The 18,786-nt window shown below is 45.4% G+C and overlaps 1 non-coding gene across 1 annotated transcript; it reads right to left on the minus strand.

The window, feature by feature from the left end:
* Positions 1-7,888: 7,888 nt before the first annotated feature.
* On the minus strand, positions 7,889-7,995 carry LOC126191738 (U6 spliceosomal RNA). Its single transcript, XR_007538457.1, has one exon. It is a non-coding gene; the product is annotated as a U6 spliceosomal RNA (small nuclear RNA).
* Between the last annotated feature and the right edge of the window lie 10,791 nt (positions 7,996-18,786).

Raw genomic sequence — 18,786 nt, forward strand, 5'->3', positions numbered from 1 at the left:
CAATGGTGCATGAAACGGCGTCACTGGGGACAGGAATAGCAACATAGTGTTTTCGGGCGAATCCAGGTTCTGTTTCTTTTAAAAATTATGGCCACATTTTGGTACGTCGCAGACAGAAGAGCGGCATCACAGTGACTGCATTCGCACCCGGCATACAACGGGAACTCAAGGCCTTATGGTGCGGGGTGCTATTGGGTACAATCACAAATCACTCACTGTTGGCTTGTGTCCAGGGCACTGATCAGTGTGACCTAAGTAAATGACATCCTGCGACCCTGTACGACACCGCAGACGCCATTCTCAGCAAGGTAATGCACGACCACATGTTGCTGCACGAACAAATGCCTTCTTGGTGTCACACGTCAGCCTTTTGCCCTCGCCTACCAGATAACCAGACTTCTCGCCAATCGAAAATGTGTGGGATATGGTGAAACGACGAGTGCAGTGCTGTGACCCAACGCCAAACACCGAAGATGAACTTTGAAACCAGGTGAACGCAGCGAAGCCATCACGACTGAATCAATAATCTGTTACCAGGATCCATGGTGGACCCTGTGCCCACCACACAACAGGACACATGCTGAACAGAGGTGACTGAAGTGCTAATCATTTGTGCAGAATATATTAATGTACAAATCCTTTGAATATGAACGTCCTATCTCTAATCGTCCAAGGTGTTCCGTTTCTTTCTGAACGTAAGAATTATTGGTAACTTCGCGCGTCACTCTTGGGAGTGCAACTGATTATGCAACAATATTGTTCAGTTTGCTACGTTATCTGAAGAAATGTTCATAATAAATTGGCGTCCCGACAAAATTTGTTCCCCATTTCTAGCGAGAAAGATCCTTGCCTGCTTCACTGTGGTTCAATTACAAGCTCACAGCATAAACAGCGGTCTCGAGACCTACACGATACCTCCGTGCTCTGACGATATCACTTGAAAACGTCAGTTGGAGGAAATTTTAAAAATCCTCTTTTGCTTTGACACGGCAAGATTCAGTTAGATCCCAACACGTCCCGCTACGTCTCATATGTGGCAACACACTGAATTTTGACAATGATTCTCATTCATTGCGATTAGGAACGTCGTAATTGCTTAATCTGTCACGGTTAGTTGAACTTGATTGAGTTCTGAAAATCTGCATGGTGTGAAAGCAAGAGTGTGGTGTACACTTAGTGCATTACGAATTGCTGTACCTATTTTTTCCAACAAGCTATAAACAATAAAGTATCGTTTCTTTTGCGAAGGACTCATAAAAACTGAGGAAAGTATTTACGGTTATTTCATCCACATCTGACAGTGTTATATGACGTTAGTTCTCATCATAGAAACTACCTAGCAACACTGTCAAACGCATTGTCGGTGTGCGCTTCTGCATGAAGTTAACTGTATTCTTGCTGTGTCCTGAAAGTCAGTGTTGGCCTGTTTGCTTGCTCGCGCGAGCTGAACCCGTGATCGGAGTGGGGTGATGATTGGCGTGTGTTTGCCGGATGCATTTACTAGCTAAGGTGTCAAGAGTTCGTATTGGATTGTCTTCTAAGACAGGTAGTAGCCATAACAAAACAGCCGGTTTATACCACGTAAGTATCATAATTGGCACATTAAATGCGTACATCGTAGCTGACGCTTAACCGTGAATGTAGTATGTATCAATTGAAAATGCAAATTACTGTGACCAGTTTCATTCACTACACGTAAAAAAAGGAGGGGGGGGGGCACAACGCGGAAAAAAATCTGTAAGTACGACTTCTTGGGGGCAACCTGTCTTCTGGTCACATGCTATGTGATATGACCATCCCTGTGGTAGGTGGCGGTGGGGTTTGGAGCAAGAGGAGGAGGAGGAGTGGTGGTGGTGGTGGTGGTGGTAGTAGTGGTGGTGGTTAGTGTTTAACGTCCCGTCGACAACGAGGTCATTAGAGGCGGAGCGCAAGCTCGGGTTAGGGAAGGATTGGGAAGGAAATCGGCCGTGCCCTTTCAAAGGAACCATCCCGGCATTTGCCTGAAACGATTTAGGGAAATCACGGAAAACCTAAATCAGGATGGCCGGAGACGGGATTGAACCGTCGTCCTCCCGAATGCGAGTCCAGTGTGCTAACCACTGTGTCATTTCGCTCGGTGTAGTAGTAGTAGTAGTAGTAGTAGTAGTAGTAGTAGTAGTGGTGGTGGTGGTGGTGAGGTAATCAGCTCAGTTTCCAGTTTTTTCCGTCACTGTGGTTATTTTTGCGGTTTCAATCTATTAGGTAGATCGACTTAGACTGCAGACGACTCGAAGATCAAATATTTTTGAAATCAAAAAATTTAGACAAAGAAGAAATTACCACTTCTGCTCTGAGTTACTGCGTGACCGTGTGCAATACGGAAAGCACACCATTTACGCACTTTAGAGGATTAAGCGCTTTTGCTGAGTTTTCAAATAGACGCGTTTTGTTTTTATCAGCAACTATTTAATTATAAATGAAATTGAGACAGTTTTCAGAAGCCACAGATTTCAGGTCAACCTTTTAACATCTCACCGCTCATAATGTAATAGGCAGCCGGCCGAAGTGGCCGTGCGGTTAAAGGCGCTGCAGTCTGGAACCACAAGACCGCTACGGTCGCAGGTTCGATTCCTGCCTCGGGCATGGATGTTTGTGATGTCCTTAGGTTAGTTAGGTTTAACTAGTTCTAAGTTCTAGGGGACTAATGACCTCAGCAGTTGAGTCCCATAGTGCTCAGAGCCATTTGAACCATTTTGTAATAGGCAAAGGATTTTTATATTGACTTGGAATGGTGTGCAGGAGATTAAAGTTGTGCAGGAAAATTCGTACGCTCAAATCGTCGTCTTATTAATCCAAATAAATCTGCCAGACGATGGCAGCATAATCCTCCGAAATGCTTAGTGAGAAAAACAATTCATGATAACCATATTCAAGTAGCAGTTTGACACTAGTTCGTTTACATAACGATGACGAAACGTATTGATCCTGGCCTATTCGAATGAATTACTCAAAGAGAGAAGTTACGAAACAACGGGCAAGTTTAATCTAGACAGCTGGAAGCGCATTTTTACTTTGAGCACGAATTCTGACGCCTCACGCGGTACTAAAAGTCTTTATAAGGCACAACCAGCCAGAACTGGCGAATATATATACAAAAATATATCTCCTCCTTTCTGTCGTAACATTGGATCTCGACAGGTAACCAATTACTGATCTGCTACATGAAAAATTAATGGAAAAACTCGATTTTCGAGCAGAATTTCTGTGATGGGCCTTTACTAGCGCAGAATGGTGAATCCAGCTGACGCGAGAATTCTACCGTTCTCTCAGGTGCCGTACAGACACGGAGTTAAAATACACGAATAGCCGTCCATTTTCGGTATGGCAGTTGTTTCGTTGCCTTTCGCTTGCGAAATTACGATCATGCACCAGCCTATAACTGGCTCCGTCCGCGTTGTTCCTAAGGCCAGTTGGTTACTGTTCCTTGCGGCCTCGGAGGCGCCTTAAGTAGCAATGCGAAAGGGTGTCATGGTTCCGTTAACCAAGGCGCGTACGCTAGGCAACAAGCGAGTTGCTCGGCTTCGAAGTGTTTGCTCTAAGTGCAGGGATGTACCATTGCCCAACGCAGACCACACTAGTCTGCACTGGCTGAGAGGCCAAAGTGAGCTAAGAGGCCAAACTCTGTTAAGGTGTAAGGCAGGGCTGCCATCTGACAGCATTTATGTTTAATTTGTATGTCATCCCCATCACCGGTATGGCACACACATGCAGTGCATTAATAATATATGTAATGAATATCATTGCTGCATAAAAGAAAAATAAATCAACTAAATATAAATACCTAGCTTTTAATCCATTACACCGCTGTGGCATTAGCACTCATAAAATCATTCCATATGGTGTTATAGCATCGTAGAATGCACTCCTCTCTTACATGCCTAATAGATTGTTTCAGTGCACCACAGTCACTACTCCGAGATTCCACAATACCCCATTTACAGAGAGAGAGAGAGAGCACTGACCACATCCAGTGCGGATTCTATTTAATTTGGCCTACAGTTTTATTTCTCGAACCATTCCCGTTTCTTGGTGATTTCCGATGTGTTGGCAGTTCTTGTTCCAGAGGTCTCTTACTTTGGTATTAACTTGCAGCTAGCTGTCCAGCGAACAGTAGGTGCGGTTGTTTCGAACCACGCCTATTTCTTCGTAAGGCAGGTATGTCGTGGTGAATGGGTACTCCCTTATTCTCTTACATGTTGTGGTAATCTGTGAAAGAGTCTTATTTCTGCGAATCCTGATGTGTAGATATTCCTTAATAGGGGAAGCCAGTAGAGAGGGCCGGCCAGGGTGGCCGAGCGGTTCTAGGCGCTACAGTCTGGAACAGCGCGACCGCTACGGTCGCAGGTTCGAATCCTGCCTCGGGCATGGATTGTGTGATGTCCTTAGGTTAGTTAGGTTTAAGTAGTTCTAAGTTCTAGGGGACTGATGACTTAGAAGTTATGTCCCATAGTGCTCAGAGCCAGTAGAGAGGAGTTGGTCCGATTCTGCAAGCAAGCATGCTCATCGTGTTGTTGAGCCGCACATCGATAAGGCTAGTATGACAAGCCGAGTGCAAGAGTCGATGTATGCGAAGTCTCCAAAATTTCGTGTAATTTGTGTAATGAAGAGGTAATGAGGAAAGTTAAGTGCCATATCGAAGTGGAAGAACTTTGTCAAGGGCAGTAGAAGGAGCACGATAGGGTTCGCTGATTAAGTAACAGTTGTCGCCGAGTGTGGAAAGGAATTGACATGGTTTCTTAATGAAACGGAACTCGTGTTACCCGATGGTTGTAATATAAATCTATTTGTTATATTATGTTAACCGGGGACCTAGAAATGAGGGAGAGGCTCCGTACCCGCCAGGGCCGAAGTGGTCCACAACCCCACGACGACTACCGCAGTCCACTTCACCCCTCCGGCGCCCCACACCGAACCCAGGGTTATCGTGCGGTTCGGCCCCCGGTGGACTCCCCAGGGAACGTCTCACACGAGACGAGTGTGGCCCCTATGTCTGCTTGGTACAGTAAAGGTGGTGTACGTGTACGTGGAGAACTTGTTTGCGCAGCAATCGTCGACATAGTGTAGCTGAGGCGAAATAAGGGGAACCAGCTCGCATTTACCGAGGCAGATGGAAAACCGCCTAAAAACCATCCACAGACTGGCCGGCTCACCGGACCTCGACACAAATCCGCCGGGCGGATTCGTGCCGGGGACCGGCGCTCCTTCCCGCCCGGAAAGCCGTGCGTTAGACCGCACGGCCAACCGGGCGAGCTTAATATAAATCTAACCACAAAGAGGACTAAGGTAACTGTCAGTGCAACCGAAAAAACTGCTGGGTGCCTATATGTTAAAATTTCGCCACGAGGATCTTACATGCAGATACACGAAAATATAAACCATGAGACAATAAAAAGATAAGCAAGAAGCTAATATGAAAAAATCCTCTCGTTGGGTGCGAAATATTAAAATGACGTTAGAAATGAACGATTGGAAACCTTCCAAAAGTGGTGGAACACAAGATTATTGATGGTGACTAACAGCGTGGGAGTACACACGTTTCGCAACGTGTCAATTAGAAAGCATGTCTAAATAACATCACGAAGAAAAAAATGGCTCTGAGCACTATGGGACTCAACTGCTGAGGTCCTTAGTCCCCTAGAACTTAGAACTAGTTAAACCTAACTAACCTAAGGACATCACAAACATCCATGCCCGAGGCAGGATTCGAACCTGCGACCGTAGCGACATCACGAAGAGAAGCGAGAGAATAGTTTGGTACATATTAGGCCAAGTGGTCGATGAAAACCGCGGTTGGAAGAAGAAAGCTCTAGCTCTAGCCCTACCAGAGTACAAATCGCAGACCTTTGATGCACGCTCCAGCACCTAAGCTGTTGCTAATGTTAATCTTTCTTCTGTTACTGCTGCTGCTACACACGTCAGTCCCTAGCCCAACGGAGTAATATTTATAACAGAGTGTCTTCGAAATTTTACTGTTCGTAACGGAACAAGTAACTTATTAAGGGAAATGATAAGTTAACCACACATTAACTGAGATGCCATTAGGTGACAACAGTTTTCAAACGCTAATTCTCCTTCGACTATCAACATGTCAAATTTCAAAAATGATCGTATGAACTGTAGGTAAGGGTACAGTGAGAAAATGCAAAGACATGCTTCAAGAAAAGCAGGGTTTATACTACTTTCTCAGTACATTCACACTGACCTACTCACAGCACAGTTCGATATTGTTCAGCCTGAAGTTAGCGAAGCAGCAGTAACACAACTGCGAAAAGGTAGCATCTGCGTCGCCAGAAATGCCCCGCATTTTCTTGGTTAACGATCACTGTACCTCTACAAACGGTGGCTAGTGTATACAGGAAGCGTTGCCCCGCGGCCCCGTTGTACTGGTTAAGGCAGCGGCAACAGCAACTGCAGAAAGAGCAGCATTACCAACATCAACTCTAGCATGAACAGCGGTGATTGCGGCGGGTCTGTGGTCTCTTTTGAACACCTCTACGCGGACGCCACGACCGGTGGCGAAATCCGAGGCTAACCGTCTTAGGAAACAACTGCCTTACAAAGAAAGTGAAACGAACAGATTACGGCTGCTTCTTTATGGAAACAGACGTCTGAAGTCTTTATGGAAATCACTTTCGCAGTGATCAATAACTGCTCACTATGTAAAAAGCGTGACGTTAACAACGTATGTGTCATCAATTTACGTCCGTGGCGAGTTACAATGAACCACATCAGAAGAGAGATGGTGTTATAATAGAACTATTTGCTTCACACTCGCAAGTACACGTGCTTCACTTGGCCACAGATAGGCTGCGAAAGCACCCTCTAGTTCCCCACATTGCAGGTTAACTACAGATGTTTGTTACAAATCCACTACTACGCTCCTCTTGATAAGAAAATGGTTCAAATGGCTCTTACAAGGGAACCTCCCCATCGCACCCCCCCCTCAGATTTACTTATAAGTTGGCACAGAGATAGGCCTTGAAAAACTGAACACAGATCAATCGAGAAAACAGGAAGTTGTGTGGAACTATGAAAAAAATAAGCAAAATATACAAACTGAGTAGTCCATGCGCAAGGTAGGCAACATCAAGGAGAGTGTTGGCTTACGAGCGCCGTGGTCCCGTGGTTAGCGTGAGCAGCTGTGGAACGACAGGTCCTTGGTTCAAATCTTCTCTCGGGTGAAAATTTTAATTTTTTATTTTCAGATAATTATCAAAGTTCAGGCACTCACACATAATCAACTTCGCTCTCCAAAATTCCAGGACATGTTCAGATTTGCTTGGACATATACAGAATTTGACGGTCTACGCACGGAAACATTTGTAAACGTAAAAAACATATGTTTTGACAGAGCACAGGGAAAACTGTGCGACTCAAACTGTTGCATTCATTTGATGCAGTTTATGTGACAAACTCCTATGTTTTCATCACTTTTTTGGAGTGATTATCACATCCACAAGAAAACTTAGATCGGGCAAGGTAGAAGAATCTTTTTACCCATTCGCCAAGTGTGCAAGTTAGGTGGGTCGACAACATATTCCTGTCATGTGACGCACATGCCGTCACCAGTGTCGTAAAGAATATATCAGACGTGTTTTCCTGTGGAGGAATCGGTTGACCTATGACCTTGCGATCAAATGTTTTCGGTTCCTATTGGAGAGGAACGTCCTTTCGTCTACTAATCGCACGGTTTTGCGGTGCGGTCGCAAAACACAGACACTAAACTTATTACAGTGAACAGAGACGTCAATGAATGAACGGACAGATCGTAACTTTGCGAAAATAAAGAAAGTAAAATTTTCACTCGAGGAAGGACTCGAACCAAGGACCTTTCGTTCCGCAGTTGCTCACTCTAACCACGCGCTTCACGATTTTGCGTGTCATCCTTGCGCAGGGGCCATGCTAATCTTCTCTGTATCGTTCCAATTTTAGTATATGTACCGCCGAAGCGAGTACAGACCACGAGACCATGGCGCTCATCAGCTAATATTCTCCTTTATGTTGCCTATCTTGCACATGGACTACTCAGTTTGTATATTTTGCTTATTTTTTCATAGTTCCACACAACTTCTTCCTGATTTCTCGATTGATCTGTGTTCAGTTTTTCAAGGCCTATCCACTGTGTCAATTTATAACTAAATCTGAGGGGGGTGCGATGGGGAGGTTCCCTTGTTAGCACTATGGGACTTAACATCTATGGTCATCAGTCCCCTAGAACCTAGAACTACTTAAACCTAACTAACCTAAGGACATCACACAACACCCAGTCATCACGAGGCAGAGAAAATCCCTGACCCCGCCGGGAATCGAACCCGGGAACCCGGGCGCGGGAAGTGAGAACGCTACCGCACGACCACGAGCTGCGGACATTGATAAGAGGGGACACGTATTTTACATGTACATTGGCATTCAAAATCACGGGATCATATATGCTCAGGAATTCTGTACTAGAAGCGTATGTTTTTAAGTGAATAATTAATAAACGCACTGCCTCCATAAGATTACTACACTACGTAAGTAATCTGACTTACTGTAATAGAATAGATATTCATGTAATCAAGTACATTCGCACCTTCTTTAAAAGATATACTTAAGAAATTGAAGTTCAGAAGTTATCAAAAAAATGGTTCAAATGGCTCTGAGCACTATGAAATTTAACATCTGAGGTCATCAGTCCCCTAGACTTAGAACTATTTAAACCCAACATACAGAAATGGTGAACAAAGTTCTCGAAAGTATCATTGACTGGTTTTCTGCGAATGGTCTCACATTGAATTTCACAAGTAACCTAAGGACAAAATTACCAAATATGCAGCAACCAGTCGCAAAATCATGTTTTATTTATTCACTTTTGCAAATCGATTTCAACTGATTAACAGCCGTCATCGGTGCTTTCAACCAATCTGCACCGATGATGGCTGTTAATCAGTTGAAATCGATTTACAAAAGTGAATACATAAATACATGATTTTGCGAATGGTTGCTGCATATTTGGTCATTTTATGGTTTACGGTCGCTGCACGACTTGGGATCCACATGGAGCCCACCATCCATAATCTGAGGACATCACACACATCCATCCCCGAGGCAGGATTCGAACCTGCGACCGTAGCGGCCGGCTCAGAAGTTATCATTAATATTTGTTCTTGAAATAACTCCTCTAACTTGACGTAATAAATATTCCAGAAATTTATATTCTGACGCTGAATCTGTTAAGATACATGTCAATAAATCCCTTCTTTTTTTCAATGCATAATTTGAAGTTTATCATCTTCCTAAAAAAGTATTTATTCATCTGACTGCGTTCGATATTTTTCTCTCTTTCAACTGAATCCAGACTGTCACAAATGAAACCGATTCAGGAACATATACGGTCCAGTGACACTAACGCGACCACCGCCTATGTTCGACGACAACATGCAACAACCTTTCTCAGACGGAAGGAGGCAGCACTAGCAATGGAGGGTATATAAAGAATGTGGGGGGGGGGGGGGAGGGGGGGACAGTGCAGTCGTTGTCTTAACGCGGAAACGGAGCTATTGATCTAACGTCCAAAAAGGCCTAGTCATTGGCTTTCGAACCAAGTGTGGAACCATTTCCGAAAATGCTTAGTTTGTAAACTGTTCTCGTGCCGCCGTGGTTGAAGTTTGTGGTGTACCACGGGCCACGGATGACAGGGGTGAACGACAACTGCGAAGATTTGTACGGACGAATAGAAGTGCAACTCTTGAACAACTGGCAGCCCAGATGAACCAAGGGACTGCCAACAGTGTCTGCTCCAAGACCGTTCAAAGAATGTTGCTGCGTATGAACTTCCGCAGCAGGCGTCTGGTTCATGGAGCCATGCTGACTCCTTTTCATCGGCAACGAAAGCTGGAATTTGCACGCCAATGCCGCAACTGTAGTTCACTGTGTGGTGCAAGTAGCCTTTTCAAATGGACCATGTTTTACGCTCGACCGGAATGATTATCGTTGGCGTCTGCAGCGTGAAACACCTGATAGCAAACACTCTGGAACAATCGTCGGACCGTTATGGTCCGGGGAATGTTTTCGTGGCATTCCCTGGATGATCTCTTCATTCTGGATCGCACAAAGGATCAAAATATGTATGCATCTAGCCTTGGGGACTACGTCCACCCCTACATGCAGTTTGTTCTTTCCTCGGCACGATGACATCTACCAGCAGAACAATGCAACGTGTATCAACTCGCAGTGCGCGTGTGTGGTTCGAACAGTACCAGGATATGTTTACCAAACACCTGTGAGCACTAAACTCCCTGGATTTCAGCTCAATCGAGAATTTATGGAACCACCTCGAACAGGCTGTTCGCGACAAGGTTCCTCAAACGAGAAAATCCGAGAACTTAAGAGTAGCTGGCTAGTTAGTAAGTTACTTTCATGTGCCGTGGATCATTTTGCACGATAAATCGTCATGATGTGAAACGAGTCATTTTACATTCATATTGCAAATTAATTTGTACATCTATTTGTAGTCTAAACATCACTATATAATTTTTCCCCGCGAAATGGAAATAAGATATACAGATTGACTCAGTAATTCCTAACCACCACCTTTTACACATTACAAACATAGAAATTCTTCTAAAGCATAGGAGGAGTTGACGAGGAGATTTTTTTCTATTTATTTTCAAATTTAACCTTGCTGTCTGTTGGACATTTTATATCACTGGGTAAGTGGTCACAAATTTTGGTTGCAGCGTTGTGCACCCCTTTCTGTGCTACAAAAAAATGGTTCAAATGGCTCTGAGCACTATAGGACTTAACATCTATGGTCATCAGTCCCCTAGAACTTAGAACTACTTAAACCTAACTAACTTAAGGACATCACAGAACACCCAGTCATCACGAGGCAGAGAAAATCCCTAACCCCGCCGGGAATCGAACCCGGGAACCCGGGCGCGGGAAGCGAGAACGCTACCGCACTACCACGAGCTGCGGACCTTCTGTGCTACAGACAGCCTTAATGTTGAGTAATGAATGTCATTTTTTTCCTTCTGAACTGTAATGGATTATTTACAACAAACTTCATGAGGGAATAAATATACTGTGAAGCAGTAGTCAGAATGCCGAACTCCTCGAACAGATGTCTACAAGATGATTGCGGGTGAGCACCACATATTATTCTTACAGCACGTTTTAGGGCAACGAAGACCTTCTTTCTTAAAGATGAGTTACCCCAGAACATTATTCCGTATGACATTACTGAATAAAATAAACAAAATAAGTCAACCTACCGATTTCCCTCTCCCTAGAGTGTGCTGATTCTAAGTGCAAATGTGTTTTTCCCATTTAAATTCTCATCAATATGGACACGTAAGAATTCTGATGTTTCCATCCTATGTATTATTTCATCATCATGTGTTACACTCATCACTGGTGCAGTATCCCTTGAGGCGCAAAACTGAGTATAATGTGCCTTTGTGAAATTCAGGGTTAGACCATTCGCAAAAAACCAGTCAATGATACTTTTGATAACTTTGTTCACCATTTCTTCCATTTCTGTATGTATACTGGGACTGATTAGAATACTAATATAGTGTCGCCTGCAAAAAGATCTAATTCTGCTTTTTGTACATTAGACGGTATATAAGAAACGGTAGTGAACCTAAGATTGAGCCTTGGGGAACCCAATACATGATTTATCCCCAGTTAGAATTATTTCCCTAGATTCCATTGGTTGAATTACTACTAAGTACAACTTTCTGCATTCTCTGGTTGGATTTGAAATGATCTATTGGTTGGCTATACCATGAATGCCATACAACTTCAGTTTATCTAGGAGTATACTACGATTCATTGATAGGTCACAGAAAACACCTACCGGTACTATTTTGTTATTTAATGATTGTAATATCTGGTGACGACACGGCTCCAAATCTCTACTGGTTTCTTCCACAACTTCACTGAATCTCTTTCTGTTCGTCTAGCAGCGGTCCGTGCTGCAGAAGGTGATTATTCGGGCTTTTGACAGGTGATCGCATTAATGTGACTTAACAGTGTAAAATATTTAAAACCTGACAACTACATAATTCTTGTAAATTTGAAATCAATGGGCAAAAAAAAAGAAAACCGTAAACAAATGCCCAGAAAAAAACACTCGCTAGACTGCCAAAAAATGAGAAAAATGACTGGTACAGTTTCTAAAAAAGATCATGCGTGTAACAATTTTTAGAATATTGTATCTTAAAATCATTTCTTACATCAGCAATTGAAATGAACTATGACAGACGTATGAATAGCAGACTTGTTTTGCACAGACGCTCGTCTACAATGGATTCTTTAAGGATACTAGTCAACTCTCCGTAACTTTACCATTGTAGTGCGAACTTCTAAACACAGTAAACGAAGTTTAAAGAAGAGCGTGACGACATTTGTGTAAAAATGTACGGAAAACCACCTAAAGAATGCTCACTTCATTGTTCACAGTCTTCTCCGTCCGCCGTAATCGAATCCTTTACGTACAAAATCCATGCACTCCTCGCCAACCGCTACACTGTTTGGTGCCCATATTAAATTCCGTAATGTACAGCGATGGCGTTCCGTGCAACCAATTTTCCTGACAGCAGGGTGTACCTCGACTCTGTGCTGCAACAGTAACTAGAAAGATGCGGATGCGGGCGGAATGGTTCTGCTCTCGTTAGAACTTACGAGCTGTTAACCAACTGAGTTTTCAAGGCGCCCTGCTATTACATATAGGTGTTGTAACACCAGCTAAGGCATAATAGATTACAACTAGATGCTTTGTAAGCAACCGATATCGAAGTTTAGAATTACATACATTCCAGATTTTACCAGCTGTTTTTCATGGTTTTTACCTATTATTTACGAAAGCCTAATTCGAAGACAGCGTGTTAGTTCCATTCTTAACGTAAAGCAAAACAGACTATACGATCCTAATGAAAGCTAATTTCACTACGTGTACATACTGATCACTCTCTGGCCCATTGTCTCTCTTACAGGAAGAGTAACCCAGAAAAGTAACGGAAAACTGTCAGCTCTCCCGGTTCAATGATGGGTCATTGAAACTTAATTAAGATCAAAGGCACTTCTTTTATGACGTGCAAAGTTCCGACAAACGGACTGCCACTGGCTTCTACCATAGCAGCTTAAGGGGAGCAGCTCAACAGGAGCTACGATCAAACCCTAGATATGTGCAGTTTTAGTAATAGTTTATGTAACTTTAACATCAGCAGGTGAAAATGATAACAGTAAAATTAGTTAAAGGAGATTGTAATCTAACGAAAACAATCCGCTCTTTTTCAGTTACAGGAAATGAAAACCAGGACGACTAGAAAAATGTCCTAGGATAACCGCACGTAGAGTACCGTGTACGTAGTCATCTATCAGAAACAAACTGTAATAAAGAAAACTAGTATGACAGATATAGTAAACATAGTTCAGCATTCACATGACAAATGAGCGATTGTCATTCACGTAAATATAATTCCATACGTAACGGTCCACAGTTATTAAGAACGTGGTTTTAAAAAATAAAGAAATGTAACTTACATGGTGACAGCTCAAAAATTTCAAATTGTAATCATGCTTCTCACGTCCAATTACTATAATATCAACTGCATAACGTACTGCATTCTCTTCTGCAGTTACGAAGTTGAGCTGAGAAGGCAATATTTTGAATGCAACGCTTATACGTAGCTAGCAGGCGCTTTGCATCAGTCTCACGTGCGGGGCAATAAAACCCACTGGTACGCGTGTACTGCATAATGAAAAGAAATGGATTGAGTTTAAAGCTGAATCAATAAAAGCAATACAATGGCTACGCTATGCGAATCACTGTTAAGATGCGTGGTAAGAGGTACTTTTTATTCTACCGTTTGTTATTTTCCGTTCCAATCACGGATGGGGCTAGGACACATTGCACATCTTGTTCCTGTTAGTTTTATTTTATCTTCATAGCACCCCGGATAGGAAGTTTTGAGAATCACATTAAAACTTCTTGGAATTTCCTACATACTGTTTTGAAGGACCAGGCCTCTTCCTTCCAGTGGATCAGTTGGGATTTTATCCGTACTGCTGAGACTGTAGGCTTCTCAACAGAGCGAGTGCATAATATCCTGCATGGAGAATTGGCTATAAGGTCGCGGTTTGCTAGGTTTTTTTTTTGTGGTTTTAGGGCGCAAAACTGCTATGGTCATTAGCGCCCGGTCCGTGACTGAGGAAATAATAAAAACTGAAAATGGAAAACAGCAAAAATGGGAACGAAACTCAAATAATTGGAGACACTAATAGCAGAAACAAGGCTTAAAAGTCCACTACAGAGAGGGATTGATGGTCCCCGATAAAACTTCAAATGACTGACGTCATTTCACTGTCACTAATAAACTGGAGAACGCGGTCGGCTGAGCGCGTGTCATCTGCTAAAATCGACGATAGATCAGGCGATAGCTGTAGACGGGAGCGTAACGGATTAAAATAGGGGCATTCAATTAAAAGGTGTCTTACCGTCCACAGCTGAGAGCAGTGGGGACAGAGTGGGGGAGGATCGCCGCTTAAAAGATGTCGATGGCTAAAAAGACAGTGCCCTATCCGGAGTCTAGCTAAAATTACCTCCTCCCGACGACGCGTTCGGGAGGAAGAGGTCCAAGCGCAAGGAAGGGCTTTCACTTCCCGCAATTTATTTCGGGGAAGTGTTGACCAATGCGCATGCCATAAATGAGCAACTTTGCGACATAAACCGCTCCGTAGATCCGTGAAGGGAAGCGACTGAATAGCTGGCCGAGGAAGAGAAACTGCAGCCTTGGCTGCTAATCAGCCGCCTCATTCCCACAGATACCAGCGTGTCCCGGGAGCCAGAGGAACGCCACCGAGACGCCCCCCAGGTGGAGCAAGCGCAGACAGTCCTGAATCCGGTGGACCAGAGGGTGCACAGGGTAAAGAGCTTGGAGACTGAGGAGAGAGCTGAGAGAATCTGAGCAGATTACGTACTGTATCCGCTGATGGCGGCGGATGTAGTGGACAGCCTGGAGAACAGCGAAAAGCTCCGCAGTATAAACCGAACACTGGTCGGGAAGCCGAAAGTGATTTGGGGCGTCGCCAACAATATAGGCACTCCCTACACCCAACGATGTTTTCGAGCCGTCGGTGTAAATAAATGTGGCGTCCGTCATTTGTGCACATAGAGCAGCAAATGCCCGACGATAAACAAGTGAAGGTGTACCATCCTTGGGAAATTGACAAAGATCACGGAGCAGACAGATCCGGGGACGGAGCCAAGGCGGTGCTGTACCCCAAGTTGTCAAGAAGGTTTTAGGAAAGCGGAAGGAAAGAGAATGGAGCAGTTGACGGAAGCGGACTCCCGGGGGTAGTAGGGAGGAGGAGCGGCCTGCATACCCTACATCAAAGGAGGCGTCGAAAAAAGGGTCATGGGCTGGATTAGCAGGCATGGAAGACAGATGGCTAGCATAACGGCTCAGAAGGACCGCTCGCCGATTGGACAGCGGAGGTTCAGCAGTCTCAGCATAAAGGCTTTCCACAGGGCTAGTGTAAAAAGCTCCAGACGCTAAACGTAATCCACGGTGGTGGATAGAGTCGAGACGCCGAAGAATAGACGGCCGAGCAGAGGAGTAGACTATGCTTCCATAGTCCAATTTCGAGCGCACTAAGGCGCGATAGAGGCGGAGAAGGACCACTCGGTCCGCTCCCCAGGAGGTACCATTCAGGACACGGAGGGTGTTGAGCGTTCGCAGACAGCGAGCCGAAAGATAGGAAACGTGGGAGGACCAGCACAGTTTTCTGTCAAACATAAGACCCAAGAATTTAGTGACGTCTGAAAACGGAAGGTTGACAGGACCTAGATGTAAGGAGGGCGGAAGAAACTCCTTACGTCGCCAAAAATTAATACAAACGGTCTTACTGGGAGAAAAACGGAAGCCGGTTTCGAGGCTCCAAGAGTGGAGGCGATCGAGACATCCTTGAAGACGTCGTTCAAGAAGGCTGGTCCGTTGAGAGCTGTAGTAGATCGCAAAATCGTCCACAAAGAGGGAGCCCGAGACATCAGGAAGGAGACAATCCATAATTGGATTTATAGCGATGGCAAACAATACAACACTCAGCACGGAGCCCTGGGGTACCCCGTTTTCTTGAGAGAGAAAGTACGGGAGAGAGTAGTGTTCACCCGCACCCTAAATGTTCGCTCTGCCATAAATTCGCGAAGAAAAAGGGGCAGCCGGCCTCGAAAGCCCAAGAGAACAGTGTGCGGAGGATGCCTGTCCTCCAACAGGTATCGTATGCTCTCTCCAGATAAAAAAATATTGCTACCGTTTGGCGTTTCCGGAGAAAATTGTTCATGATATAAGTGGAGAGAGCAACAAGATGGTCAACTGCAGAGCGATGCTTTCGGAATCCGCATTGGGCAGGTGTTAAAAAGACTGCGTGATTCCAGCCACCAAGCTAAACGGTAATTCACCATACGCTCCAAAATCTTACAGACACTACTCGTGAGAGAAATGGGACGATAGCTAGAGGGGAGATGTTTGTCCTTTCCAGGTTTCGGAGTGGGAACGACGATAGCTTCCCGCCATCGTCTGGGAAAAGTACTGTCGGTCCAAATTCGATTATAAAGGCGAAGGAGGTAACGCAGACTATGGGTTGATAAATGCAGCAACATTTGGACATGGATACCATCCGATCCTGTGGCGGAGGAGCGAGAAGAAGAGAGGGCATGTTGGAGTTCCCGCATGGAGAAAACAGTATTGTAGCTTTCGTGATTTTGAGAGGAGAAAGCAAGATGTCGCACTTCCGCTGCACGTTTCTTCGGGAGAAACGCTGGCGGGTAATTTGAAGAGCTCGAAATCTCAGCAAAGTGCTGACCCAATGAGTTAGAAATTGCGACGGGGTCCACTAAGGTATCATGCGCGACAGTGAGCCCAGAGACCGGGGAGAAACTAGGCGCGCCTGAGAACCGTCGAAGCCGACTCCAAACTTCCGAGGAGGGAGTGAAGGTGTTAAAGGAGCTAATAAAGAATTTCCAGCTTGCCTTCTTGCTATCGCGGATGACGCGACGGCATCGCGCACGGAGATGCTTATAGCGGATACAGTTTGCCAAAGTAGGATGGTGACGGAAAATGCGAAGAGCACGTCGCCGCTCACGTATTGCGTCACGGCATGCCTCGTTCCACCAAGGAACTGGGGGGCGCCGGGGCAATTCGGAGGTGCGTGGTATTGAACGTTCCGCAGCTGTAAGGATAACGTCGGTAATATGTGTGACCTCATCGTCGACGCTGGGAAAGCGACGGTCATCGAATGTCGCTAGAGACGAAAAGAGTGTCCAATCGGCTTGGGCAAACTTCCAGCGTCGCGGGCGCATGTATGGCAGTTGAGGCTGCAGCCTAAGGACACATGGGAAGTGGTCACTCGAGTGTGTATCATCAAGGGCGAACCATTCGAAGCGCCGAGCTAGCGGAACAGTACCGATCGCAAGGTCCAAATGAGATGAATTTGTCGTGGAGGCAGACAAAAACGTGGGGACCCCAGTGTTGAGGCAAACTAGATCCGCTTGGTGGAAGACGTCTAGCAATAGGGAGCCACGTGGACAAGGATGTGGAGATCCCCAAAGCGGGTGGTGGGCATTGAAGTCCCCAACCAGCAAATAGGGGGGTGGAAGCTGACCAAGAAGATGAAGGAGATCAGCTCGTGCCATTGGTGTGGACGATGGAATGTATACAGTACAAAGAGAGAACGTGTATCCAGAAAGGGAAAGACGGACGGCGACAGCTTGGAAGGAACTGTTTAAGGTGATTGGATGATAATGGAGAGTATCATGGAGAAGAATCATGAGTCCTCCATGGGCTGGAGTGCCTTCCACAGAGGGGAGGTCATATCGGACGGACTGAAAATGAGGGAAAACAAAGCGGTCATTAGGACGCAGCTTTGTTTCCTGAAGACAGAAGATAACCGGCGAGTAGGATCGTAAGAGGATCGACAATTCATCCCGATTGGCTCGAATGCCGCGGATATTCCAGTGGATAATGGACATAGGGTGAACAGAAAATGGAGGAGTGTGACCAAGGGTGCTGTCAACTCAACGACTGCTCAGAGCTTGCGACCGACAGCAGGGAATGGCATTCAGCCGAAGGCAGAAGATCCTGATCCATAGGTTGGTCAGGAGCAGCTCCTGCCACCAGCGATCGGCCGGTTGACCGGCCACCAGCAGTGCGCCTCGGGGACACAGAAGACGGCCGAGGGCGATTTCCGCCAGGTGGCGCTGTGGATGGGACACGCCTTGGCGGAGAAGGAGAGGAACTGGGTTTCTTTGTAGCCTTCTTGGAAGTATGAGGTTTAGATGAAGGAGGAACCGATGGTGGTGAAGTTGCCGTACGTAAAAACTCTTCACGAGTATGCTCTTTCTTCGAAGACTTGGTGTCTGACTTTTGGGCTCGAGATTTAGCAGAACCCGACGAAGGGTGAGCCATAGAGTGGGCAGGCGAAAGTGGTGAAGTTGAACGGGCGATCTTTGCGCTGGCCGATCGGACGACCGTGGCACTAAAGGTGAGGTCGCAAGTCTGCGTGGCCGCCTCCTTTGTTGGCCGAGGGGAAGCAAGGACAGTGCTGTATTTGCCTGTCTGAGGCACGATGGGCTGTCGACTGGCGAATAATTTTCGAGCAGCAAAGGTCGACACCTTTTCCTTCACTCTTATTTCCTGGATGAGCTTTTCGTCCTTAAAAACTGGGCAATCTCTAGAGGAAGCAGCGTGGTCACCCATACAG

This window comes from Schistocerca nitens, chromosome 6 (genome assembly GCF_023898315.1).
Source record: "Schistocerca nitens isolate TAMUIC-IGC-003100 chromosome 6, iqSchNite1.1, whole genome shotgun sequence".
NCBI classification, from domain to species: domain Eukaryota; kingdom Metazoa; phylum Arthropoda; class Insecta; order Orthoptera; family Acrididae; genus Schistocerca; species Schistocerca nitens.